Below are 27,189 nucleotides of genomic sequence, written 5' to 3'. Positions count from 1 at the left end.
CGGGGCACCCCTGAGAACTGTGTGTCCGGGGTGGGGGTCGGGACCCTTTAAGCGCAGCCCTCGGCTAGCCTGAGACAGCATCTCCATGCTCTAAGTCCTCCTTTTATGCCCTGCCGGCACTGCTTCCGGCCAGCCTTAAGCCCTGTTCAGAGTCCACTCAATGTGGACTTACTAGTTCGAACTAGCAAAACGCTAGTTCGAACTAGTTTTTAGTTCTAGATGCGTTAGTTCGAACTAGCTTAGTTCGAATTAACTAATTCGAACTAAGTTAGTTCGAACTAGCGCTGTAGTGTAGACGTACCCTCATGTACAATGGGAATTAGCTGGCTAGAGTCTTTCAGGGTTCTCTTATGATTGTGTGAGATAGTTATGCCTGTGAGAGAGATTAGGCCATAAGTAACTCTTCTCCTGCTGTTTGATTCTGGAATGAGATCATAGTCCTGTGCTTGTGACATCATGGTCTGGCACCATAGAAATGCATGTGCCGTCATAAACTCAACATTGTGCCTGCATTATAGGTAGGACGCTACCAAATTCATGGCCATGAAAAAGATGTCAATGACTATGAAATCTGGTCTCCCTCAGGTAATATGGCATAGTGTGCTTTAACCATAAACTATACAGATTTCATGGACGAGACCAGGATTTCTCTTGTTGGGTGTCCTGATCCAAAAGGGAGTCACGGGAGGGTTGCAAGGTTATTTTAGGGAGGGCATGGTATATTGTCACCCTTATTTCTGTGCTGCCTTTATGGCTGGGTGGCTGGAGAGAGCTGCTGTTGGCTGAGTATTTAGGTTTGAAGGCAGCGCCTGGCCAGCAGCAGTGCAGAAGTCAGGGTGGCAATACAATACCATGCCCCTCTTACTTCTATGCTGCTGTCGTCAGCTCTGTTTTCAGAGTGAGGATTCTGGTGAACAGCTGCTGCTGTCCAGTTGCCCAGGTCTGAAGGCAGCACCACTATCAGCAGCAGAGCAGAAGTAAGATTAGCAGTACCGCAATTCCCCTACAATAACCTTACAACACCCCTCCTCCCCATACACACACACCCCATTACTTTTTGGGGCAGAACCCCTCCCATGAAACTATGACATTTCTGACTTAAATAGCTGAAATCATGACATTTATTATTTTTAAAATCCTATGACCAAGAAATTGACCAAAGCAGACCATGTATTTGGCAGAGCCCTAACTATTTGGAGAATGGATGAGCTGGAAAAATCAAGTATCTTCAAATAACAATTAGCAAAGGTGGTTAAAAACAGGTATTTGGATTTCCACTTAAAGATTAAGAGTGACAGAGATGGTGGATTGCAATGTGTAACCTCTGCACCACTATTCTGGGCTTGGAAAATTCACTTTTGGGGTGTTTTCACTGCCACCATCCTTTGAGTCATGTGCCAAGAATGAGCAGTTTTGAAATTCAATCATAGCCAGATGTCTGTTGGAGATCGCTTGGCATAGGTTACCAAAGAGATGGGGGTGACTCTATGAAGTTTATAGATGCCTGGCCACACCCTCCCCTCACCAAACATTTTCTGCACTAGTCTGTGTCTGGCAAAAAGAAGATCATAGGTGCAATGTGCTATCACTAATCCACCTCTGCAGTAGAATTCTAGACTGTGGAGATACTTCCTGGCTCCTGTTCATGGAAGACCAGAAGGGGATTAAGTGTGTCTTCACCACCACTGGATTGATGGGCAGCGACTGATCCAGCAGAGGTTGATACAGATGTGATAAATCAACTGCCGAGTGCTTTCCCATTGACTCCCGTATGCCAACAAAATGAGAAGAATAAGCAGAGTCAACAGAAGAGCGTCAACTGTCAACTTACCACAGTGAAAATACTGTGGTAAGCAGACCAAACTATATTGACTTCAGCTATGTTATTCATGTAGCTGAAGTTGCATAACTTAAGTCAACTGCCCATGATAGTACAAACCAGATCTTAACAAGGGCCCTAGTATAAAAGGTGTACAATAGATAGATAAATTTATCCCTGCTCCCATTGAAATCAATGGACAATCACAGTTCACGCAATACTCTGGATGAGAGCAGCAGGATACATAGATAACTAGAGAGCCGGCAAAAACACAAACAAACAAATCAATCATTTAGATGGTCCTAGGAAAGGCAAACTGAGATATTTACACTGTGTTCTCATTATGCTTCCCACCCCCTGTTCTCTGCTGCTTTAACCTTCGGTTGTTGCTGTTGGAATCCTTTTTATTCTGCTCCACTTGTCATTCTTTTTATTTTGATTGGCGATACTTTGGCAGAAGACTTATCAAAATGCTCTCCTCGTATCCCCAAATGCTGCTAGCGACGAACTGAGGCCGAATGAGAAAGTGGGGAAAGGGCATGGGAAATATGTGCTATAAAATAGTGTGGCATGGTGAATAAAGGCAATAGGATCATGAGGGTAGGATCCTGGTCATAAATTACTTGCGCTGTTATAAAAGTGGATTCCCACTGCTCAGTGTTGTGTAGCCATGCATCCTGTTTTAAAAAAAGCTGTGCGAGAGGACAGATCCTGAGCAGAAGGCAACCAGCACAGCCACGGCAAAATCAATGAGGCCCACACGAGCTGAGCACTTAGCCCTATCACTGGTATCACCAGATAAATAACTTGTTTTTAGCCTTCCAAAACTGTCACTTTTGGGGGCCTACAATAGCTCTCAATTAAAGAGCAAATCCTTAGGTGGTGTAAATCAACTCTATTGAAGTCAATGCAGCTTTGCTGATTTATACCCTGTTTCCCCCCTTTGAACTCACATTAAATGTTAGGGTATCCAAGTGGCCAGCTCATTCAGCACTGTGCAAGCGTGATTGAAGCCGCCAGACTATTAACTGCAATGCTAAAAGAGGGCCCCTTCACTCCGCCCCCCCCCCCCCGGAAGTTGCAGAGTGGACGTTTGCTTACATAAGCTAAAGAAAGAGGGGTTTAAGGGTGACCCTAGCATGGACTGGTGGTCTCCACTTTCATAAGAGTATAAAAAGAAAAATAAATCATTGAAAAAACAGCATAAGCCAAGGCTTACAGTGTGATTACTTAATTAGGTGTAAGGTTACCTCGCAGGTCATATTATGCTGTACTAGACGGGTTAGAATTCAGCAGGCTTAGGTCAAACAAAATAAATCAGAAGTTATATAGTAAGACCAAAAAAAAAAAAAAAAAGATCCCACCCACCTACCAAAACGCATGTGGAACTACAGCAAGCAAGTATCCTACAGACCAAGGAAAAATATACGAGTTGGTAGGGGTTAGCACCTCGGCTTTAATTTCTGATATGGCTCTTTGGAGATTACAGTGTATGGGAAGTAACTTGAGTCAGGCTGGCTCAGGTCAGGGCTAACGGTCAAATGGTGCTAATCAACCTCATTTAATTCCAGAGTGCAATACAAGCTGGAGCGGAGGCTCCATCTACAGGGTTACAGAACGGGCAAGAGCAAATCAGTGGCTAAAGTGACAGGAGGTGAAAGGGTGGCTAATCCAGACATGCGCATCGCACTGAGTGCAGCTGCAGTGGCTAACCCTAGTAGGGAGGAAGCTTTTCAGGCCTCAGTAGCTACCCGCTGTGACAAAAGCTGGGAGGAGTGTTACACAAAGGATACGGTAGAATGAGCTGATCACACCTTTAACCAGCTCTAGGCAAACAGCTATATAGGTTTTGCAAGGATCATCCCAGAACTGGCTTTGTGTCATTAACCAAGACTGTATGCTCTTGGAGCCAGCGGCTGGCTTTACATGTCTGTACAGCACCTAGCATAACCAGGGACCTCATCAGTGAGTCATCACAGCATCTCGGTGTACTGGTATCCCAATCGTAAATGCATTTATCAATCAGATTTTGTCCTGCTGTATGCAAGTGTCACTTCATTGTTGTGAATTTAACACTGTCTTTCATGGACTATTTAGTTTCAAGGAGCATTTTATGGCCAAAATATCATGAGCCTTATGAACAAGGGATGACACAAGGGGTATGTCTACACTACATGGCTCCATCGATGGCCACGAGGATTCCCAGGCCCAATTGTGAAAATGCTCAAGTCATAGATGATCCGAGGGCTGGGAGTTTGAGTCCTCTGCTCTAGACCTCACCTTGTCTTCTAATCTCCAGTCTCTGACCCCAGCCTGATTCTCAACCTGACTCTTGCTCCTTCATTCCAGCCAAGTAACTACCTCTCCTCTGTGGTCTCCAATCCCAGCTTGACCCTGATTCTTCCCTACCAATCCCAGTTCTAGCAATTACACTGATCCCTGCTCACGATCACTTCATGGCCATCCTTGATGTGAGACACCAGCCCAGCTATCACTGCTACTGGGCCACATCTCTTGTGCCTGCTCCCCTACAGGAAGAGCAAGCAAAGGGTGTGATTCATTCCCAAGCAGCAAACTGAAAGCACAAACTAAACCAGTAGAGATAGGAACATACCTATTCCTCCTTACACCTTCTGAGAAGTAGAGAGAGGACCCAAATCAAAACTCTGGATGGAAACACTAGCACTTGGATCCCTAAACCTGGTCATGCCCTGTTTTGCTACCCACAAACATACAGTAAATGAAAATCCATACCTCAATGATTATTTCCGTGGATACAATGGAAAAGGCCACTTGACAAAGAAAGTCGCCCATGCAACCACAAGGAAATGCATAATTTGTTCATGGCTATGACCAGACCAGTGTGAAACTTTCCCAGCCGTTCCTGATACTAGGTGAGTTTGCCTGCACTCTAGTTTTGTTACTCAAACTCAGGTCATATTTCCAAATGTGGGCCAAGATTCCAGCATGTCTTGGCTAAGTTTCAAATAAACATAGGTCAGTTTATAGCTTCAGGACAAAAACTTCTTAGACTTGGTGTTTCGTATGAATGTGACAAGGTTAAAAATTGACAAATTTAGCCAAACCGTGGGAATCTCTTCACATTTGTCTCCTTATATTATCTAAGCTGAGCTGTGAAAGACGGGCAAATAAGGCTCTTAAACTTTATTTCCTGGTGATTTATATTCTATTATTTTAATTTATTAAATGTCATGTGAGAGTAAAATAAAAATATAGTGCAGCATCAGGCCATGTTTTTCATCAGTAAGTTTATTTTGCTATATTTTCAACTGAGGAGAAAGTCAAAGATTTTACTACAGAAGCCTAAATCTTAAATTAAAACAGTCTATCAAATTCTTCTTGTGTGGGAGTAGAGCAAACAGAAGGGAGTAAGAAGCTTTTTTTTACTATTCTTAAATCTGACATCAATCAGAAGGAGGGAACGATTGCAACCTATATGCTGGATAGTACTATTTTTTGCAGGCTCGGAGAGTTCTGTAACATCCACCTGCTGTTATCTGGGATGCTGTACTCAATATCGCCACAAAAACAATAAAGGTTTGGAGGCGGTCCCCTTCATATTGCTATGTGGGTCATAAAACATATTGAACTGTGATGCCATCTGGTGTGCAGGCAACCTAAGGATGAGCCCTGTAAATCCATCTGCATCTTCAATAAGGGCCTTGTTGTGCATTTCCTTCTGAATTCAAAAGAGAGTTGAAGGTGCTCTTCTCCTTGTGGGACATGTTCACTTCTTTGCAAGATCTTGGGTCCTAAGGCAACATGGTGGAACCATCAACTGCAGCACATCTGCATTTGTCAGCCTAGGAAAATAAGGGAGACTAATGAACAACAAGTGCACTCTCCTTGTGATGGGAGTTCACCCCACACTTGCCTGGAGAGGGTTAAAGCAGACTAAGAAGGAGGCCACCACTAAGGTGAATCAGGTGGCTAAGCAATCCCCTGATTGAATCATAGAATCATAGAATACTAGGACTGGAAGGGACCTCGAAAGGTCATCGAGTCCAGTCCCCTGCCCTCGTGGGGAATGAGGAAGCCCAGCTGAAGAGGAACGAGACAGGAAACTGGAAGCCAAAGGGGTTGCTGGGAAGACCTGCAGTCACTTCCTGGGAGATGGGAGGAGGGTTTGGAGGCTACAGAACAGGTAGCCTTGTAGTTGCTTCCTGGGAGTAGGGAGTGGTGAAGCTGGCAGATCCAGAGAAGGAAGGGAGCTGGAAAAGGCTCACAGAAATGCACCAAGGTCTGGAGTGGCTGCTGATTAGAGGATGCCTGAACCTGAACCCAGAGTAGAGGATGGGCCTGGGTTCCCCAGCCAGCCAGTGGGGAAGTGGCACCAGTGGAGCAGTGAATAGGAATTGCTGGCAGGGACAAGCTCTTCAACACCAGAAGGAGAAACCATTTGGTGGCCTGGCCCAAGGGCCAAGTCACAAGAGGCAGCAATGGTTCCTAGAGCAAGAAAGAGGCTGCAGATCAGAGAAATGGAGCGACAGTGTGCAACCATGGGAAGAGGCATCACCCTCACAAGCTAATCCCCAGGTGCCATCTCTGGGGTGCATGAACCGTCCCATCACTCTGCTCTTTAAAGACCAAAATCAATGGCTGCTGTAAAGCCAAGGAGTCCTAAGGAAGGGGTGGCAGGTGGCAACATCTCTGCCCATGGAATTCCAGACAAAACAATCTGCCGTCCAGCTGTGGAGAAGGGTAGGAAATGGGATAGCGACTCAGTCTGGGGTGACTGGCTCCATTGTGGAGACAGAATATTTACTAAGTAGTCCTAGCAGATGACTCCCAGCCTTAACAGTAAACACAAATATGGCACCTGGCATGGCTGGCTAAAAACATAAGCTGTATTCACTGTATATTTTCCACTGCCAAGTGCCAGCTGCTTTGGGTTGGGTACATGGGACAAAGATCCATGCAACACAAAGTACGCTACTTAATTAAGAAGCAATGTTCCCTTATTTACTTCTTTAAAGTTCCACCATTTTATATGTAACTCATTGGCTCTATTGAGGCTCTTTGCTCCCGCAAGCAGAAAGAGAGATTTCAAAGGAATTTCCAAAGAGTTATAGTTAGTGTACATTTAAGGAGCCCTTTCATTCCTTCAGTAAGAGTTGAACCAGGGCTTTATGTCACTGAGGTGTGGGGAGCCTCCGGGCTCTGAACCCCAAGCCACAGTCAAGTGTGACTCTCAGCTAGCAGGTAGAACAGAAGGTGTATTAGTCCACAGGGGCACAGTGTAGAACAGGCTTGTTAGCACAGAATCCAGAAGGAGTCAGTACAATCCATCTTGCGAAGAAGGGGCTAGGAGCCAAAGGCTCCAACCTCCTCCCCTTCACCCCAAGCCAGAGAGACTCAATCCCACACCCAGCAACTCCTCTCCGTCTACTGTCAGCCACGCCTCAAGCCTTTGTCCTGTTTCAGGGAAAAGGTGTCACCTGGTCACACTTCCCATCCTAGGCTCAGGTTTCAGAAAGCATCAGCCATTGTGTATGTAGGGAAGGTTATCACACCAAAATTCCAATTGCCAACTAGCTATTAGTGCAGTGCCCCAGGGAAACTGAGGCACACACAGGGTTATTATAGGACAGTAGCAATCACATGCAACACAGAGGCCACATCTAGACTGCAAGCTTCTTTTGAAAGAGGCTTTTTTGAAATGTACTTTCAAAAAAGCCTCTTTCGAAAAAGAGCGTCTAGACTACAACCAGTACTTTTCAAAAAGCAAGCCACTTTTTCGAGAGAGAGCACCCAGGCAGTCTGGATGCTCTCTTTTGAAAAAGCACAGTTTGCATTCCATAGCGCCTTTTTTTCAAAAGAGCACTTTCGAAAAAAGGCGTTCTTCCTCGTAAAACAAGGTTTTCCAGGGTCGAAAAAACTGCTGTGTTCTTTTGATTTACTTTCGAAAGAATGTGACAGCAGTCTAGATGCAGGGGACATTTTTTCGAAAAAAGGCCATCTACTGCACTGTTCCCAAGCTTTAGAAAATACGCACACTCACAGAAATGCAGCCAACACACAGCATACAAGAGACCAATGGTCAAAGATGCCAGGACAAACTTCCATAAAGTGTTGTGGGATCACATGTCTAGACTACAGGGACTTTTGTCAACAAAACTATACCTGCGTCTACACTACTGCCGAGTTCTGCTGACATAACGTTGACAGAACTCGACAGTTTTGTCGACAGCGGTAAACCTCATTCTACGAGGAACAATGCCTTTTGTCGACAGAGTTCTGTCGACAGAAGGCGTTATTGCTTCTACACTGTCCTTTGCGTCTACACTCTCATGTCAACAAAGCGGCTTCCTTTGTCGACAGAACTGGATGTAGTCTAGACGCTCTTTGTCGACAGAAGCTTTGTTGACGGTATGGGTGTGTCTAGACTACAGGGTTTTGTTGACAAAAGTGGACTTTTGTCGACAAAACTATACCTGCATCCACACTGCCTTTGAATTATGTCGACATAACATCGACAAAACTCAGCAGTTTTGTCGACGTATGTAAACCTCATTCTATGAGGAATAACACTTTTTGTTGACAGAGTTCTGTTGATAGAAGGCATTATTGCATCTGCACTGTCCTTTGTGTCCACACTGTTATGTCGACAAAGCGGCTTGCTTTGTTGACAGAACTGGATGTCGTCTAGACGCTATTTGTCGACAGAAGCTTTGTCGACAGTATCTGTCAACAAAGCCTCTGTCTACAAAAGCCTGTAGTCTAGACGTACCCTTAGTGTCACACACAGCACACTGGGCCGTGGATTTTATGGCACAGTGTGCAAGACCCCACATGATAAACCCATACGAGGCACAAAGATCTAGGTCTGAAAGCTTAGAAGGCGCCACTGAGATGCGAACCTGTGGTTCCGAGACTATGGAAAGTTATTCCAAACCAGATGTTTACATTAGTCATTAACCCTCCCAGGATAGCTCAGCGTGAACATATGTGCATGAGCACAGCAACAAGGCTAAGACCTTTGGTGAAATGAAAGCCCTTCCTAATGTGAGCAGTGTTTATCGACTGGTGGGACACTACTGGAAATGATCAGGAGGGAGCAGCTACTAGGCCTAACCTCCCCTCTTCCAAGCCCAGCCTGCTCCAGAGAAGGCAGCTGGCAGGACCCCGAAGGAGCAAGTGCAGGGGTGAAGAAAGGAGGTGCCCATTACCTCCTGATGCTTCCAGTCTCATAAGAGAACTCCAATAGTGAAGAGGTGACGTATTAGATTTGCTAACAGTACCCACCCTCCAAGGGGGATTCCCACAGAGGGGCTGAGCTGTAAAACCTGCCACCAACACAGCTGCTATGCACGCAAACACAATAAATAAACAAAAGGCTCTTGCTGTCAGGGATGTGAGTGGACACCAAGGCTTGTGTGATTTTTGGAACCATGCAGGAAGTCGGGGGCGAAGGAATCTCTCCCTAGTGCATGGCGTTCCAATGCTGTTATTGATAGACTGGTTGCAAAGTGGTTACCTGCTGTGTTGGATATAAAATCAAACTAAGCACTTCTCCAAAGGAAACAGCTCTTAAAAGTTCCATTGTTTTAGTTGTTCTAGCCTCACAAAATCCTAGTGCACACAACTCTGTAAGGGTACGTCTACAATGCAACACTATTTCAAAATAACTAGCATTATTTCGAAACAACTTAGTCCGCATCTACACAGCAGGCAGTTATTTCACAATAGCGTCAAAATACTGTGAAGTGTGAGGTCTTCTTACTCCAACTCCTGTAACCCTCATTGTACAAGGAATAGGGAAAGTCAGAGGAAGAGTGCTCTATTAGGAAATAAGTGCTGTGTAGATGCTCCCTCTTTATTCCACAATAAGCTATGCAATTGACGTAGCTCAATTTGCATAACTTATTTCGAGTTAAGCCCTTCAGTGTAGATACACTATTTGTCTGCTGTGAAAGTTAAATAGAAATGGATCTGATATAGTGATGGCATAACTGGGGCTATGTCTAGACTGCAGGCTTCTTTCGAAAGAGCCTCTTTCAAAAGATCGCGTCTAGACTGCAGGCGGATCTTTCGAAAGAGAAATCCGCTTTTTCGAAAGAGAGCACCCAGCGAGTCTGGATGCTCTCTTTCGAAGACGGCCTCTTTACATTGAAGAACGCCTTCTTTCGAAAGAGGAACTTTCGAAAGAAGGCGTTCTTCCTCGTAAATTGAGGTTTACCGCCATCGAAAGAAAAGCCGCGTTCTTTCGAAATAATTTCAAAAGAACGCGGCTTGAGTCTGGACGCAGGGGAAGTTTTTTCGGGAAAAGGCTACTTTTCCCGAAAAAACTCCTGAGTCTGGACACGGCCTGGTAGTATAAGTACATGTCTGTAAGTGGGTCTGTGTGTAAACTGTGTGTCACACACCCAAAAGGACAGAAAGGTGGAGCTCCAGAAGGAAATGCAGCTAAAAAGGAGGTGTAAGATAAACTCTTCTTACACCAATGTACACACAACTTACACAGAAAGTTGACGGTATGCCATAACCAACATCACATCTTTTGGCCCCAAATTTCTATAACTAGGGAGAAGCCTTCAGAATTTTGCTGCTCACTGGTTCCATTTAAACCTTTGTTTGTGTGAAATTCACATCATGCTTCACAATACATTTCTATGCATCGTCCATACATCTCTAAGCATCACAGCGCTGTTGCGATGTTAGGCTGAACACCAGTTGAGTCTGACTGAAATTCTCATTCCCTTCCCTATTCCCAAAGTGTTGAACCGTTTGAAGCCTCAGTTTTGTCTGAGACTGATCACTGCTGTTGCTTCCCCATATACAAAGAGCACACATATTGTTGTACTCTGATATGCTGTATAAACTCAGCCTCTAAATGTAGGTTTATCTCTGCTGACAAGCAGACCCATTACAAAAAACCCCCCCAAACTTACAGCTGTTACTTAGCTGCTACGCTGTATTACAGCCTAGCACACGGTCTGGATCCTCTGTTGTTTCCCATTCCTATTTTCCCCAATTTATTTTAACAACACAAAATTGGGTGCACAAATTGTGTAACCTGTCCTTGTTGCCAAGCACTGAGATGATACTTCTCTGCATTCATTCTTCAAGACAGAGCAAGAGGTACTGGGTACAAGTGTATGGTAAGTTTCATCCCTTACACTGCTTATTCTCCCCTATCCCTGCCCTTTTCCAGTTATTAATTCCCTGGAATACAAGTCTGCACTTGGCACACACACCAGGGATTGGTAAATTTGGTGGCTGAATGAGTCAGAGCTTGAAAACACAAGCTTAAAGCTCAAGCACGTAGTCCATTTTCATCCTTGAAAAATAATCCAATACTCCAACATATGACACATAGTAAATAAATGAAGGGGACACACTACTGTGTACCCTGCTCATAAAACCAATGGAAAAATGTCAGTATTTCAAATTAACATAAAACTTGTAGACTTCTTTAGATAGTGACATGTTAGAACCAATGCAGGGTTGCTTTGATCATTTCACTTGCACATTCCCTAAAAAAGGGAAGGATCTCATAAAAGCTTATTAGAAGCTTGGCTAGTCTTTATTCCTTTCTCCCCTACTTAGTTTTACAATGCTGTCACCCAGAGACTGAGGGATTCAGAAATAGTTTTCTTATTGATTTCTACTTAGGTATGATCCACGCAGGTGCATATCCAAGTGAAGGTCATAATCAAAGTCCTCTCTGCTGTTCTGACACAGGCATGTCCACCCTGACCTGGAAGAATTAATCTCATGAGAGAGGAGACAATTCAGTCTGCTTGACAGCCTTGACTGTTTGTGGTTGTGTTATGAAGTAGTCTATGGTCCACTAGGGATTAAATGAAAAACATGGCAGCACGGAGGGAAAAAAACACAACTCTGCTCTCATAGAACTAAATGTTATATTTGAATCATGAACCGTGTCTAAAACTTAAGTATCATTATATATTTTTAAACTCAAAGTCATAGAAATAACAAATAGTATGACCAGCTCAGAATGAATTCCCATTTAAAGGCAAAAGTTCTATTGGAGTTAAGCTTCAAACGCTCTATGTATCTCTGCAAATATACCACAAAGTCACACCCAGAAGCTAAAATCTGATAGAAACTGAAAATTACTTCGGCATTTCAATTTGACTGGAGAAGTGCTATATTGAGTGTATAGTGTTTTTCCCCCCTGATGTTTAAAATAATTGAAATGTATAAAATAAAATCACTTTGGTCAATTTTTCCAATTTGGGAGCTCAAAGTTAGGATCAAAGTTGAGTTTATACTTAAGCACCTAAATTTAAGTTAATAGGGACTGGATACTTCTCTGTGAAAATCAGGTCACTTATTTGAGGGCTTAAATGTGGATTTGAGTGTCCAGTATAAGAGCGCTAAGTCTGACAATAGTTTAAATTGATTTAATGAATAGTTCCATGTTTTAGACGTCTCTAGCAGTTTAGAAATTTAATCCATAATCAAGATTCAGAAGAGACTTCTTATTTTTAAGGCTTATATGATAGAACTCCAAAAATGTATAAGGCACTTTGCTCTATTTCTTTGTCTCTGGCCTGTCCATGTGATTTCTTTTTCTTTCCTAGAGCAATCAAACTATGTTTGTGTGCTGATTTGATGCTTTTCCCATCAGAGGACTATTTCTCTGAGATTCTTTTTGGTCCAGTGTTTTAATCCTCACAGCTGTTTAGAGTGGCAAATGGCTGAAATGTCTGTTAAGAGCCAACTGAAACAGAATAGGGTGAGTGTTAGCAGAAAAAAAATAGGACTTTTATCATGGCAACTTGCAACCAGATGTAATCAAAAGCTGCATGGAAAGGAAACTACCACAAACCAGATATTCCAAAATAAGGGTGTCTGTTAGGATAGGGAGGACTACTCTCTAGAAACATCTGCTGAAAACCAAGATCTTAGAAGCTGTCATTAGACATTTTGGGCCAGATCCTGTAAATCAGCCTAGTTCCATTGAAATCAATTCAACTAGACCAGTAGTTTATATCTAGGGTGACCATATTTTCCTGTGTTGAATATGGGACACCTGGTAAAATTACTTGTATTCTAGCACCTGAGGATCTGGCCTCTTAACAGCTGGCTAGGAAAGAAGATGACATTTGGACGAAAGGACCAGCTTCAGCCAGCTAATCATAATGTAGTGAGTGTAGTAGATTGGTGGTCTAGGAATCTGTATATGGAACAGGGGAATAAGATGATGGAGTAGCTGTTGCTAGCTGATCATGATTGACAGAGGGATTAGTGTGTTAAGGGTGCGGAATGAGACAGGAAATATAAAGAGACAATATAATTGATGGTCAACTTGCACCCTTATGGCAATGCATGGAAAAGTGGCCATGCATGTGCTTGTGTAACCCACACACCTAGGCTGTGTCTACACTACATGCCTCTGTCGGCAGAGGCATGTAGATTAGGGTTGTAGGCAAAGGTAAATGAAGCCGCGATTTGAATGATCGCGGCTTCATTTACATTTACATGGCTGCCGCGCTGAGCCGACAAACAGCTGATCAGCTGTTTGTCGGCTCGCCACTAGTCTGGACGTTCCCCCTGTTGACATCAAAGCCCTTTGTCGGCAGCCCCGTTATTCTTCGTGGAATGAGGTTTACCGGGGCTGCCGACAAAGGGCTTTGATGTCGACAGGGGGAACGTCCAGACTACCTTTGCTGAATAAACAAATCTACATGCCTCTGCCGACAGAGGCATGTAGTGTAGACGTACCCCTAGTGTGGTTACTGAGTACTGCAAGTGGCACCTAGACCACGGCAAAATATAAGATCAAGAGACGGCTACAGCATGGGCTGGGAGCCAGCTGGCTTTTAGCTCAGAGGGAGGAGGCTCCCTATAGTCAGCTCCCGAGGTCCCAGGTTCAAATCCACCTTGGTGGTGGTTACACTTGCTTACTTTGGTTTGTCTGTGCAGCCCTTTTCTCTAGTTAGAACTGACTGGGAGAAAAGAAAATGGGATCCCTAGGTCATGAAGAAGCAAAGTGTTGTAAAGTGAGTGACCTTGGAGGCAAACCCCCTCAATTCTCTTCCCGGCTTTGCCCAAGATTCAGTGTGCCACTCTGGTTGAATCACTCATCATCTCTATGTCCCAGTCTACTCATATGTAAAATGGTGGTGGTGAAAATGACCTACCCCTCTTTTAAAGCTTTACCAATTAGTTTGGAAAGGGCTTTAAGATCTTTGGAGGAAAGTCGCTAGAGAAGGCAAAGAGTTATGACTACTAATAATAATACAGAGACTGGAAGCTTGTAAGGATATCAAAGGAATCCCCAAAAGAAGAAGGACAAGGAGAAGGGAAAAGAAAATTTGAGAGTCAGCCCAGCCCCATAGATGCAGCTAGACAAAGGGGATTGGTTTTCTGTGACTTCTCTGCTTGCTTTTTAATTCCACAAATTGTAATAGAATCAATTGATTTTGAGCCACTTGCTTTATCAAATGCCTAGGTTCTTCCATCCCTCCCAATGAAACCCATTTCAATCTTTTTCTTCTTTGCCATTTAGGAGGCCATCAGGGAGACACTGACGTGAAAGAGTGCATCTCCTATTTAATGTAGGAATGGAAACTCACACCTTTTATCAGGCGTTGGTACCATATTGACAGGATGAGAAAATATTTACAGATGTTCCAGCTGATCTTTTAATGCTATATGATTTGATTGCCATTCAATAATTATTATAATAACATTGTGAGGATTTTGTTACCTTCCTCCCCTTCTCTTTAGAAGATGTCTCTCTGGAAAAGATTTTTTAAAAATACGGCGTGTAATGTAATCCATGACTATAACATAGATTGTTAATTTTATGTGTAGTTGAATCACAGCATGCTTTGATTGAGAAGAGCCAAGATAAACACATGAAGTATGTGCCTCTTTGAACAGGATACACCACATCCTGCATTTGGTAGCCAAAGGTTCCAGTTTGCATCACAAATGTAGCACAAATGCTCTCTCGACTTGTGGTATGTACCTCCAAAAAGGCCAAATTTGTGGTACATGCAGCTATTTTTGATGTTTAATCGCTGCTTGGTTAGTTTTTAAGAGACACACAGCAGGTGACTGAAAGGAAGGGCCGTGCTGTCAAGAAGGACTTTGATTAATCAGCGATTTGATCATTTGATTAATCATCACAGAAAGATCTGGCTCTGGTAAGAGCACCCCAGCCAACATATAAATACACACAAATAAAATTTTAGAAATCTATGAAGACAAATTGCTGTTCAAAGCTGCTTGTGCTGGCCTGTAGGTTTGAATGCTAGAAACAAAAACTTTCTGCTTCGTTGATGGAAACCAGACCTTCCAAGAGGGGAAACAATTGGCTTGAGGTCCTTTTGGATTGCAAATAAAGAGAGTTTGACATTTTCTTTTTTAATTATTTTTTTATTTTTTCATTCTCATTTGCAGTAATAAATTGCAATCCTTTTTTTTTCCCCCGTGAGGAAAATTCAACTTCCTCTCACTTTCAAGCGATTTATGACACGTTTCAAACGCTGGACTTACATAAGGGTTCCATGCCATTTTCTACCAGACCGTAAATTATCACACTAAAGTAGCAAATAAAATATTGCGTTGTGAATCTCTCAGCAAATCAGCAAGTTTCACCTTTGTTTTGATGACACTCGGTAGGGTCTGGCCTAAGAAATCTAGAAAAACCTGCCTGGCTAGCAATCTCATCTTGTGAGAAGATTTGTAAAATCACTTTGCTGCCAAGCTTGTATTAGTTCATAATGGTCCCTTCCTTCTTAGCAATATAACTTAATAGTGAACTATCTACTGTGAACTGTGTAACACATGTAAGCCCTCAGCCATGTTCCCTGATCCAGAAGAGCACACATAAGTGTTTAAGACCACCCCTATTCAGGATTGCACTTAAACACATGCTTAACTTCAAGCTATGTCTGATTTTTAAAAGCTTCTAACATCCACTTAGGGAGCAGAAAACAAGATATGCCACAAAGGCCTTGTCTTCACTGCAGTGTTAGCTCGAGGTATAACTCAAGTTTCGCCCTTCACTCAACTCTAGTCCACAGGCAAAATCACTTGCTTCCATTAAGCGGTGGTGCTTCAAGTTTGAACTACCTGATCCATCAGTGGGATGGGTTGCAGATTAGATGCTGCTGATACTGGAGCTCGTGGTACAGTGCGTGATCCATGGGGCTGCTGATGAGGGGAAAGAGGGCAGTTGCCCCAGGGCCTAGTGATTTAAAAGGGCCCGCAGCTCCTGGGCCTTTAAATCACTGCCAGAGCCCTGCATGGCCTGTTCCAGGTGGCACTGAGGACCGGCTGCCTTGTCTCCACCCATTTTGCCCAATGCTCGACCCCCATCTTCCCATTGCCCATGCCCCGCAGAAGTCTGTCACCAGCCCTGGGGAATACAACAGCCCAAGTTACAAGAACTCATCACAAGGACGCCACTTCAGGAGAGCAAGGGGGGCAGCAGCTGTGTGTACCGGGACGCAGCTTGCTTTTCTTCCCATTCCCGACTACCAGGGAGCGAGGGGAAAGTACACAGCTTCTGTGCATGCCTCTCACTCCTGGCTGGTGAAGGGAGGGGGCAGGAGTAATTCATGGAATCCAAGTACTTTTCCCTCACTCCCTTATCATCAAGGGAATGGGAAGAAATGCAAGCTGCGTCCCATTACACATGGCTGCTGCCCCCACCCCACCACCACTCTCCTGAAACAGCACCCTTGACACTGCTACTCCAGTCTCTCTGAGTAGCTCAAGTGTTGTTTCACAATGAAATCAAGGCTAACTCAAGTAGGCTAATTCAAGCTATCTTCTGGCATAAAGCCCAGCCATTAGGAAACCAACCACTCAATAGTTAGTAAAGAACAGCCAAAAAAAGTCAGAGCAACTAGTCTGCAAACTACCCAGGCATTGAAACAAACAGAAGCACTGTACATTCACCAAAAATCAGGTTTGATTCCCATATGATATGCTACATTCAGGGCTACATACAAATGATTATTTTCTGTGAGGTCGGAGTAACAACATCTTTGGCCAGCTCAGTCAAAGACACTGAATATCAAACAAGAACTACACGGAAGCAACAAGGTGAACAAATACTGCCAGACCCCACCCACTGCAGAAATGGGAGATGGAGATCACACTTACGCTTTATTATTTACTGCTAAGCATTCAAAGGATATTTCACCTCATTTTTGCATATGAATCATACACACGTGTCCAGCCATAATTGAATTAAAGAAATCAAAAGATCATCTGCTAAAATAAACCAGACTTAATGAGGGAAGAAAGTCAAAACAAACAAATCTTTCCCCTTCCCCCATGCTAACTTGCCAAGAACCAAAATTCACATCCATAATGTCAGATCATGTTAGAAATAACAGGCTGGCTGTCTACCAGCCACGGCAGGAGTACGACCTGGAGCAAAAGAATGAGATGTGAAAGAAAGGCAGGAATGAAAGTGCCTTGTGAATGGCACTCTCTACTGATCCTTGCGGCAGCCAGCCCAAAGCACAAGCAGTGGAAGTGCCATGAGTTTCACTCAGAGGCCAACTGGCCATGGCTTGACGGGCCTTCCGCCCTCCAAGTCCTGGGATTGGGTTTCCTGACAGTCAGTGGACTTGCCAGTTTAGTTGTGGGCTACTGTTTCCCATTGCTCCAGAGTTCCCCCAGCTGGATGGGAGTGGGGGGAGATTTGGTAGGACCACCCAGATCCTCCCTATCCACCAGATCCAAGCTAAGGGCGCAAGAGGAAAGAGGCAAAGAGTGTCTGAATTGCACCTGACCAGCCATCCCTGGGCTGCTTCCTACCTCCGGACAGGGCGCTCCCCATCAGTATCAGCAGTGCAATCAGTCAAATGAGTGTTCCCCAGCTTTCTCCTCACCGCTCACTTCTGCTCTCTCAGCGGGGAGAAAATCAGTCTGCTTTTCAGCAGATCTGCCATTTGGAGCATGCTCTGCAGCTGCAGAGGGGCAGGGTTTCTTCGCTCCTTCAGTCTCGATAAACCCCATAACGGTAAGCTACAAACCAGTCACTACTGCCATTGCAAATGTGCACACCGGTCCAGCATAGCACTTCAGTACTTGCCTCCGTTAAGCACATACATAATCCCAGTGAAGGCAGAAAAGACAGGCCTTACCATGTATTCTGAATGCCAACAGTCCAGGACCAGTTTGGACTACGCTTTTTTTTTTTCCTCCATGGCCAAAGTGTCCCCAGCTACCAGCCTCCTCTTTATTAGTCTGCCCAAGAGACAGGGAGATGAAAAGCAAGTCATTAAGTGGCTCAAAATCAAGTGTATGACAGGTCCTAGACCTGACCAGAGGAGCCTTGGCTTGCTTTGCCTTCTGGTTCCTTGATCAAAGCACTTATCAGCCCTTTCTGCATATTCAGGGATACAGGTTGAACCTCCCTGGTTCGGCACCCTTGGGATCTGACTGCCACCCAGAATGCCACACTCCACCCGACAGATCCGCTGCTACCCAGGGCTTTGCTTTCATGACTCCCTAGTTTGGCAACACTCCTGGCCCCACGGGGTTATCCTGATGATGCCAGACCAGGGATGTCAGGATTACAGAGTTTCAGCCTGTACTGATTTTACTATAAATAACTAATTAGATCACCTCCTACCGTTGTTCCCCTACTTAAACCCAAATAGCCTGGATTTGGGCCATCAAGGCATTTAATTTGATGTAATTTGATTGGTCTAGAGTGGGGGTGGCCAACCTGAGCCTGAGAATGAACCAGAATTTAGCAATGTACATGACATGTGAAGGTCACGTGTGCCATGGGCAAGAGGGGCTGGCCAGCAGCCAGTGGGGAGACTAGCAGAGGGAGGGAACTGGTACCACAGCAGGGATCTGCCTCCCCTACCCCCACACTCACCAGCAGAGGGGCGGAAGTAGAGCAAGACAGCCTTGCTGCTTTGCTTTCCCCATGCCACTCAGGGAGAGGGTGTAGGACCGCTCCCCTGCACTCCCCAGCAGGAAGCAAGGTGGCAAGGGGAGCAAAGCATCTGAGCAAAAGTGGAGAGAGGTGGGGCCTAAATGGAGGGGAATTGTCTCTGCACTTCCCTGAGGTAGGGGGCCTCAGGTAACCCCTTTGGGTTTCCCCTGACCAGTCACCTCTGGCTCCTGCCCCAGAGTCAGCGCCTATGCAAGGAGACACATATTAACTTCATATCACTTCATAACTAACATCATATTAACTTCTATTAACGTCTATTAACTTCTCCGCATGAGTCTTCAGAGCCCCAGATTGGCCACCCCAGTCTAGTGAAGGATGCACATCAATTCCCAGAATAATAGGAGGGGTGATTTTTTTAATCTGGTTTGGTGGTTTTAGCTGCATGGCTGAGCAAATTGAGTGATTAGTTCCTGTTTCAATGCTTGTTGTTTGATGCTGTTGGAGATATAATGCTGCAACATGTATAGTGCTCTGACGCTTACATTTCTTCTACAGGAGTCTTTTTTACTATTTAAATCTTAGCATTTAAAATAACAAGAACTGTTTGAAATGTTTCAGGTTAAATATTTCCCAACAGAAAAACAGGATGTTGTCAAGGATGCAATATTTTGTGGGAAAATGTCATTTCAGTTAATTTTTAATTTTTAAGCAGGTTTCAAACCTAAATTAATATTTTTGTTTGCAATTCAAGATTTCATTTATTTTGTACCTTTCAAAAAATGAAAAGGTATCAACATTCCTTTCTTCCATTATGTTCTCCTTTTACATCACTAAACGTAGTAGAATAAATGGTATTTGAGATTGGAGAATTTTGTTTGCTTTTTTCTCTTTGACTGTTTCTTTTTTCGCTAACTTCTTCATGTTAGCGAAAACTAAAAGGAGCGCAGAAGAAAAGCAAACTCTGTAAATGTGCCATTCTTTGACTTTTCAAAAGTTGAAGAAGTTGTGAAAAGTTATTAAGTAGCAAAAGAAAAATGGAAAAAAAAGAAAAAATGAAAATGTGAAAAGGGAAATCCTAGGTGTCATTCGTTTTATTACACTTAGGGTACGTCTACACAGCATGTTTATTTCGAAATAAGATGGCGGTGGCTTATCCGGGTTCATCTCTGGTGGGCTGCTATTGCTTTATTTTTCTGCCTCTCCGCAAGTACAGGCACTTGCAGCTCCCATTGGCCATGGATCACCATTTCTGGCCAATGAGAGCTGTGGGAAGTGGCCCGGACTAGGACACCACTTTGTGCAGCCCTCATTGGCTGGGAACGACAATCTGCAGCCAACGAGAGCTGCAAGTGCCCATACCTGTAGAGGTGCATGTAAATACAGCGGTGGCAGCCTGCCAGGGGCTATTCCTTGTCGACTGGGTCAGGCCCTGCCGTTAGCTTATAGATGCTGAAGTTTTACATTATTTATTTTGAGTACAGTTATATAACAATCTACATTTATAATTTGTACTATCCATCTTATTGCCCACCCCTGTTATATGCCAATCACATACGAGAAACACGTTTGTTTACATTTGGGGAGATAATGCAGCCTATTTTTTATTCACAGTGTCACCTGAAATGAAAACAGGTGTTCTCACAACACTTTTTTAGGAGGCATCACAAGATATTTGTATGCTAAACATTTGTATGCCTCTTTGCGCTTTGGCCACCAGAGGACAGCTTTTCATGCTGATGAGGCTAATTGATAAAATAAAGTATTAATTAAATTCTGACAACTCCTTGGGGAGAATTGTATGTCTTCTACTCTGTGTTTTACCTGCATTCTGCCTTTTATTTCATGTTACAGCCATCTCAGATGATGACCCTGCACATGTTGTTCATTTTATCAACATTTTCCCTGCAGATCTGACAAAACACAAAGAAGGTACCAGTGTGAAATTTCTAAAGATTGCTATAGCATTTGACCCAAGGTTTAAGAATCTGAAGTGTCTGAAATCTGAGCAATATGGCGTGGAACATGCTTTCAGAAGTCTTAAAAAGCGCAATGTTCTGATGTAGAAGCTATAGAATTTCAACCACCAAAAAAAGAAAATCAACCTTCTGCTAGTAGCATCTGACTCTCATGATAAAAAATGAGCATTCATTGGTACACATTACATTGGTTTGTTATTGAGCAGAACCAGTTAAAAGCTTGGACACATGTCCTCTGGAATGGTCGTTGAAGCATGAAGGATATATGAATCTTTAATTCATCAGGCATGTAAGTATTTTGTGACGCTGGCCACAATAATGCCATGAAAATGCCTGTTTTCACTTTCAAGTGATATTGTAAACAAGAAACAGGCAGCTTTAATTCCTGCAAAATGTAAACAAACTTGTTTGTCTGAGTGGAGAAGAAATAGGATTAAGTGGTCATGTATCCCTGAAGTTTTACATTGTTTTCTTTTTTGAATGCAGTGGTTTTTGTACATAAATCTATATTTGTAAGTTCAACTTTCATGATAAAGAAATTGCAGTACAGTACTTGTATTAAGTGAATTAAAAATACTATTTCTTTTGTTTTTAGTGTAAATACTTGTAATAAAAATAAATATAAAGTGAGCACTGTATATTTTGTATTCTATGTTGTAATTGAAATCCAACTATTTGAAAACATCAACAAAATTAAAATAATGATATTCTATTATTGTTCAACAGTGTGATTAATTGTGTGATTAATCACAATTAACTTTTTTCATCTCTCGACAGCCCTCATTTCAACCAGTTCTAAAGAGTGTATCTAGATCTCATGCAACATATGGTCAAGTGTTTTTAAAACACTAAAAACAGAAATGTAGAAACATGAACATGTGTGACAGTAAGTACCAGCATGGGCCAGCCACCCCAAGATCAATCCAACCTGGTCCATGAGGGTATGTTCTTAGGGTGTGTACTAACTCTGCTGACACTTGCTACTGCCTGCACTACACTGATTATATTATTTTTGATGCGCTAGTATGAGACCTAGCATGAGTATGTCTCCTCAGGCTGGGAATCTCCCCCAGTTCCCAGTGTAGACACAGCCACAAACAAGCAACTGGCTGGTTCCCATAAGTGGGTATGGTCGAATGTAGCCGTTGAGTTACCAGTTCAAAGCCAACCAACGTTGACATGACCATCAGGTGCATTCTCCATTGTGGCTGAGCTCTCCTTGAGCCATAGAAAAGACTTTCAGAGACCCTTGCACTTCCTGTATTCTTTGTCCAATCTATAGCAGAAGTGAGAGCAGCCATGGGGATCCCCTGACTTACTCTTGGCTGCACCTGCTGCCTAAGAGTCATACTGCAGGTGAGAGTAGCCAAAGACTGATACAGAAGTGTGGATATATCACCAGCTCTGCACCATGTAGGAATGTTCCAGGGGGCAATTCCACCCACTAACAGTCACTTTAAACCATGGAGTAGGGTAAAGCAGCTGGAGCAGAATGGAGAATTGAGTCCCATTGCTTTGATGGCACCTGAGAAATATTGGCTTTAGTGGACAAACAGCCATGTCGCAGGCTCATGGGCAGTCAGAGAGCACGGTGACTGAAAGAACATGGGGAGTGGAGTAGTTTTGCAGGCTGCAGGTGGTCTCCCCGCATCAGGGCTAAAGCACATTAGCGTGTCAGCATGAGTAACTTCTGCAGTGCTGTGGATAAGCCGGGAGATCCATTGCCTCAGGCGGGGCATTAAATTCTGTAAAATAAAAATACATGCATAAATAAAATGTCAATGAGAATGGAAAGCCACACACTGCTCATTGTGTATTCATGCTGTAGGTGCATCTTAAATGAACCCCCTCCCTCCCAGAGGCTTTCACTCAGGGCTGCATGAATCACAGCTGAAAATGTGCTTATTTTTAAGAACTTGCTCCTAAATTTCCCCCCTCCCCACTTAAAACATTGGTCTAGTTGAGCACAAAGAGCACTGAGCCAGATGTGATGCATTTGCACAGAAACAAAGCCAACTAAAACTATCCTCATTTTCCGGTTTTCTCATATTTTGGTAAAGTCATAACAAAAATCCCTGATCCTAGACTTGCTTTTCAGGCCTTCAAGGCATGGCAATTGTTCTGGGTTTCTTTAGGCTTTTATCACATATGTTCAGAGCAGTTTATTTCTTCACTATTCTTTTTTTTCCCCCTTAGTCCTTTTACTCAGAGCCATGGTGTCAGTTTCAGTATCTCTGTGTATCTTTTATAAATGCCTTTTAAGTCCCAGCCTTCCAATCAGTATTGTCCTTCCAAGAAAAGAAAATAACACAAGCACCTGGGTCCTGATTTGGAGCTCACACGTGCTTTCCTCTGGAGTAACTCCAGTGACTTCCAGGGAGCCCACATGGGTGGAATTATTTTTGATTTACAATTATGTCAGTTGAATGGGAATCAAGACCATTCATCAGGGCAGTGACCAGTGTTCAGCAGATGATGATGTTCACATTCTGTGGACATTTTCTTGTGATCGCAAGAGATTGTGTATCTGGTAATAATGGATGTGTATCCTCTCCTACTTCTTCTTTGGCTTCTTATTTCACTCACAATGGGGCATTATATTAAATGGCTTCTCAGAAAGTGGCAACGGAGAGAGTTTTATCCCCTTGATTAAAGTTCTATAATCCAGGTTCACCTGGTGGGCCAGACATTCCATGAGTACACTCTAAGGGTACGTCTAGACTACATGCCTCTGCCAACAGAGGCATGTAAAATAGGCTACCCGACAGAGTCAATGAAGTGGGGATTTAAATATCCCCGGCTTCATTAAAATAAAAATGGCCAGTACGCAAGTTAAGACGCGAATCGGTCGACAAGGGAAGCCTTTGTCGACTGCTCCCTTATGCCTCGTGAGGTTTACAGGAGTGGTTGACAAAGGCTTCCCTTGTCGACCGATCTGCATCTTGACTCGCGCACTGTGCCAAAGATCAGCTGAACCGGCACAGTGCGGCGGCCATTTTTATTTGAATGAAGCCGGGGATATTTAAATCCCCACTTCATTGACTATGTCAGGTAGCCTATTTTACATGCCTCTGTCGGCAGAGGCATGTAGTCTACACATACCCTAAGAGTGCACAAATGAAACCAAAATAAAATAAATAGCATCCTGAGTCTGATTGGCATATGTACCACCACCAAGTGTGCTTCAGAGTACCCTCAGTGGGTGAAACCAGCATGGCCAACAGCTTCACTGGGCCCCTTGGCAAAGTGGAGGAGGGGGGCTGCTCCACTCTCTCTGAAGGGGTGGGACTTGGGCAGAAGGATTGGGGTTGAGGCAAGGCAGGCCTCGGTGCTGCCCAGAAAGCACAGCGCCTCCGCCAAGCAGCCCTTAGTGCTCTGGCTGCAATTTAAAGGTCCCGGGCCTCTGGTCGTTGCCATGGCCACAGTAGCAGCCATGGCAGCTGGCGCTCTGGACCCTTTTGTATTGCTGGGCCCCAGGGCAATTGCCCTCTTTACCTACAGCTTTCATATCGTACCTCACAAGGCCCGTTTTGTGCAAATATGATTGCAGCAGTGTCTGAATACAGGGTTGCCTAGGGTACAGTGAAACTGCTGAAGTTTCCGGTCTTCACCTTTTTGTTTCAGTCATTCAAGACATGGACATGACGAGGATGTCTGCCATCCACATGAAATGCTACATTTGATTGCTGCGCGCCAGCGACATCATGCACATGCCTAATAAAGAGGTAATTGCCGTACTGTAGAACATACCTGGAGTGATTCCTGATATCATCAAGATGATCAGCTGGCAAAATGTTGAGTTTTAAATTAATGGAGATTGCCTATCTCCTAGAACTGGAAGGGATCTTGAAAGGTCATTGAGTCCAGTCCCCTGCCTTCACAGCAGGACCAAGTACCATCCCTGACAAAAAAATTTTTTTCCCCAAATGGCCTCTGTAAGGATTGAACTCACAGCCCTGAATTTAGCAGGCCAATACTCAAACCACTGAGCTAGCTTTCTTTCCCCAACAGTTTGCAGGCTGTGTGGGTGGGATGACTGGAGGAAGAGCGTCAAAGCAAGTTTTGCAGGGTCTAGTGCTAAGTGCCCGGGGTAACCCACCTTAAGCATGGTTTGATGAAGTGGCTGATGGATGAGATGCAGTATGGCACACTTCTCAAGGCTGTCTAAAGGCTGTGAAGCGTGGAGGAAGACTACTGGCCAAAGACTCCCGTGTGCTGCATCTCTTGTTCGTCATGTCATGACTGTATAGTGCCCTGCACCTTGAGAACCATTATAATAAACAATGATACATAAGCATAAAACTGGATGCTGTAGCTGGAACATGTTTGCGATTCAACAAGATGGGCTCCTGATTAACTGCAAAGAGGGGTCTCAGAGCCAATGTCATTAGAAAATGTCATGCCTTTAAATGAACAATGGCACCTTTCCAAATGCACCACGTTTGTGTTGCATCATCTGAGGCATCTCGTGCTGCAAATTAATGTAGCTGAAAAGGCTTATTCCTTGCATTGTGGTCTCTTCGTGTTTACTATTTCATAACTCCAGCTGGACCCCTTTTGGCAAGATATCTGATTTTTATGAGGGGAAAAAGCACTATAAATCTGCCATTGCTAGAGGTCATCATATGCAATTTGGCACGTACTTGATATTGCCAGCATGCTCCAGTTTTTCAGAGGCTTTAATCACAAAACTGCCATCTAGGAAAATCAGGTATGAAACTAAAATTGAACCTTTCACCGCAAAACATCGCTTTGAAATCTCTTCCTCTTTTACCTCCTTCCCAGTCCCCAATGCCATCGACAGACAGCAAAAGGTAAAGTGAATGGGGCATTCTTCAAAGCCACATAATCAACATCCAAGATCAAAATGAAGCCAAATTTTCTGTCCCACTCCTGAGCAGAAACAGCTGTCACTCAGAGATTGTTTGCACAAGGAAGAGGATGCCAAAAAGCCAGTGCCTGTGGATTTTTTTTTTAAGGCAAGGGAGTATCTGTATTTCAGAATGTTCTTTTTGCCCTGACCTTTGCTAAAAGCTGGACAGCACCCATGAAATGTGCCAGGTATATCAGAGATGAAACTCTACTAGGGTAAGTGTGAGGTACAGAGCCATGAATTGTTTGCCGTAATTATTTGTGACAACCGGTAGCAGACAAAAGTGATATAACATCAGAGAAGGTTGCTCACGTACAGAGCTTTCTGATCTCCAGTTTCCCTGGCCTTTTTGTCACCCTTCCAAAAGCTTTTCTCCCTGGGTAGAGAGGAAGTGCCCAAGACTCAGAGGACAGAAAAGCAGCCAGAGCTGAAGCAGGCCACTGAAACCTTCTGACACAGACTACAGTGAATGAAGGCAAAACATAAGAAACCTCTTGGGGTTCAGAGTTCCACGAGGCAGAGATTTTGCACACTGATACCCGCACACAGAATCCTGATTGTAGACATTGGCTCAAGCCAAAAAAGGCTTTGCTAAGAGGTTTAAAATGTATTCTTTTAGCAGAGCTGAGAAGTTCACAGAAAGGTTATATTCTTCTGCTTCTTTGCACTGTAATGCAATACCCCTACCAGCACTGTTAATTAAAAATCTGGTAATTAATTTTTTTAAGCACATTTGTATTCTTTACTTCTGATCAGAAATAGAACAAGCCCCCGGCTGCTTGGAGTGGCTTCCTTGCCAAAGAAAGAACTGAGGCCCATAAAATGTCCTTGACTTTTGTCAATAAATAAAGAACCCATTCATCCCACCCTACTCCATGCTTTGTACACAGATTAAAGATAATTCCCTTCTTCAGACAGCTATAGGATGCCAAGGGATCTTTGATTTCTGAGCTCTTGCTTTATCATTCTCACAATCCCATTGCCTGCTGTTGCAGATCAAGCCATCTGGCTCTATTAACTCAGTGCAAATTTCACAGACATGACATGGTAGTTTACCGTATTATAATGATGACGCTGTACATAGCAGCATAGATTTATGTGGTATGTTTCTCAGGTGAAATCTGCAACACAGGAGAGTCCCCTGTTCTGGCGGGCAGGAAATGATAGAGCTCAAACCTTATAAACCATCTCAGAGGAGAGTGCTGTGTGGAGAGAGAGTGCTCCACCGCAGGAGTGGTTAAGAGTTAAGATGCTTTTGCAAGCAGAAGAGATGGCATAAGAGAAGGCTGCTGGCCTGAAATGAGCAATGCAGAAGTTTATGAAGAACACAGAGGGGAAGATCCAAAGTCCACAGATGTCAGTGGGAGTCTTTGCTTTAGTGGGCCTGAGAACAGGTTCAGAAAGTCAAAGTGTACCAAGACGTATGAACCCCCCTGACCTCATGGCAAATGGCCTGCTGATTGTGGGAGTGCTATGAAGGGAACAGTCCAACTCAGTCTCTCTTCTAAAACATGGATTTCTGTCCTTTCTCTTGGCAAAATTAGAAACCTGTTGAGAGTTTGTCACTGTGATTTCCTCCGTCAGTCTTCGGGTTTCCCCTGCCCCACCTCACAGCACAAAGGAGTTGCCCTGGAGACCCAGCCTGTCA

This window comes from Pelodiscus sinensis, chromosome 9 (genome assembly GCF_049634645.1).
Source record: "Pelodiscus sinensis isolate JC-2024 chromosome 9, ASM4963464v1, whole genome shotgun sequence".
NCBI lineage: Eukaryota > Metazoa > Chordata > Testudines > Trionychidae > Pelodiscus > Pelodiscus sinensis.
This window is presented reverse-complemented; position numbering follows the sequence as displayed.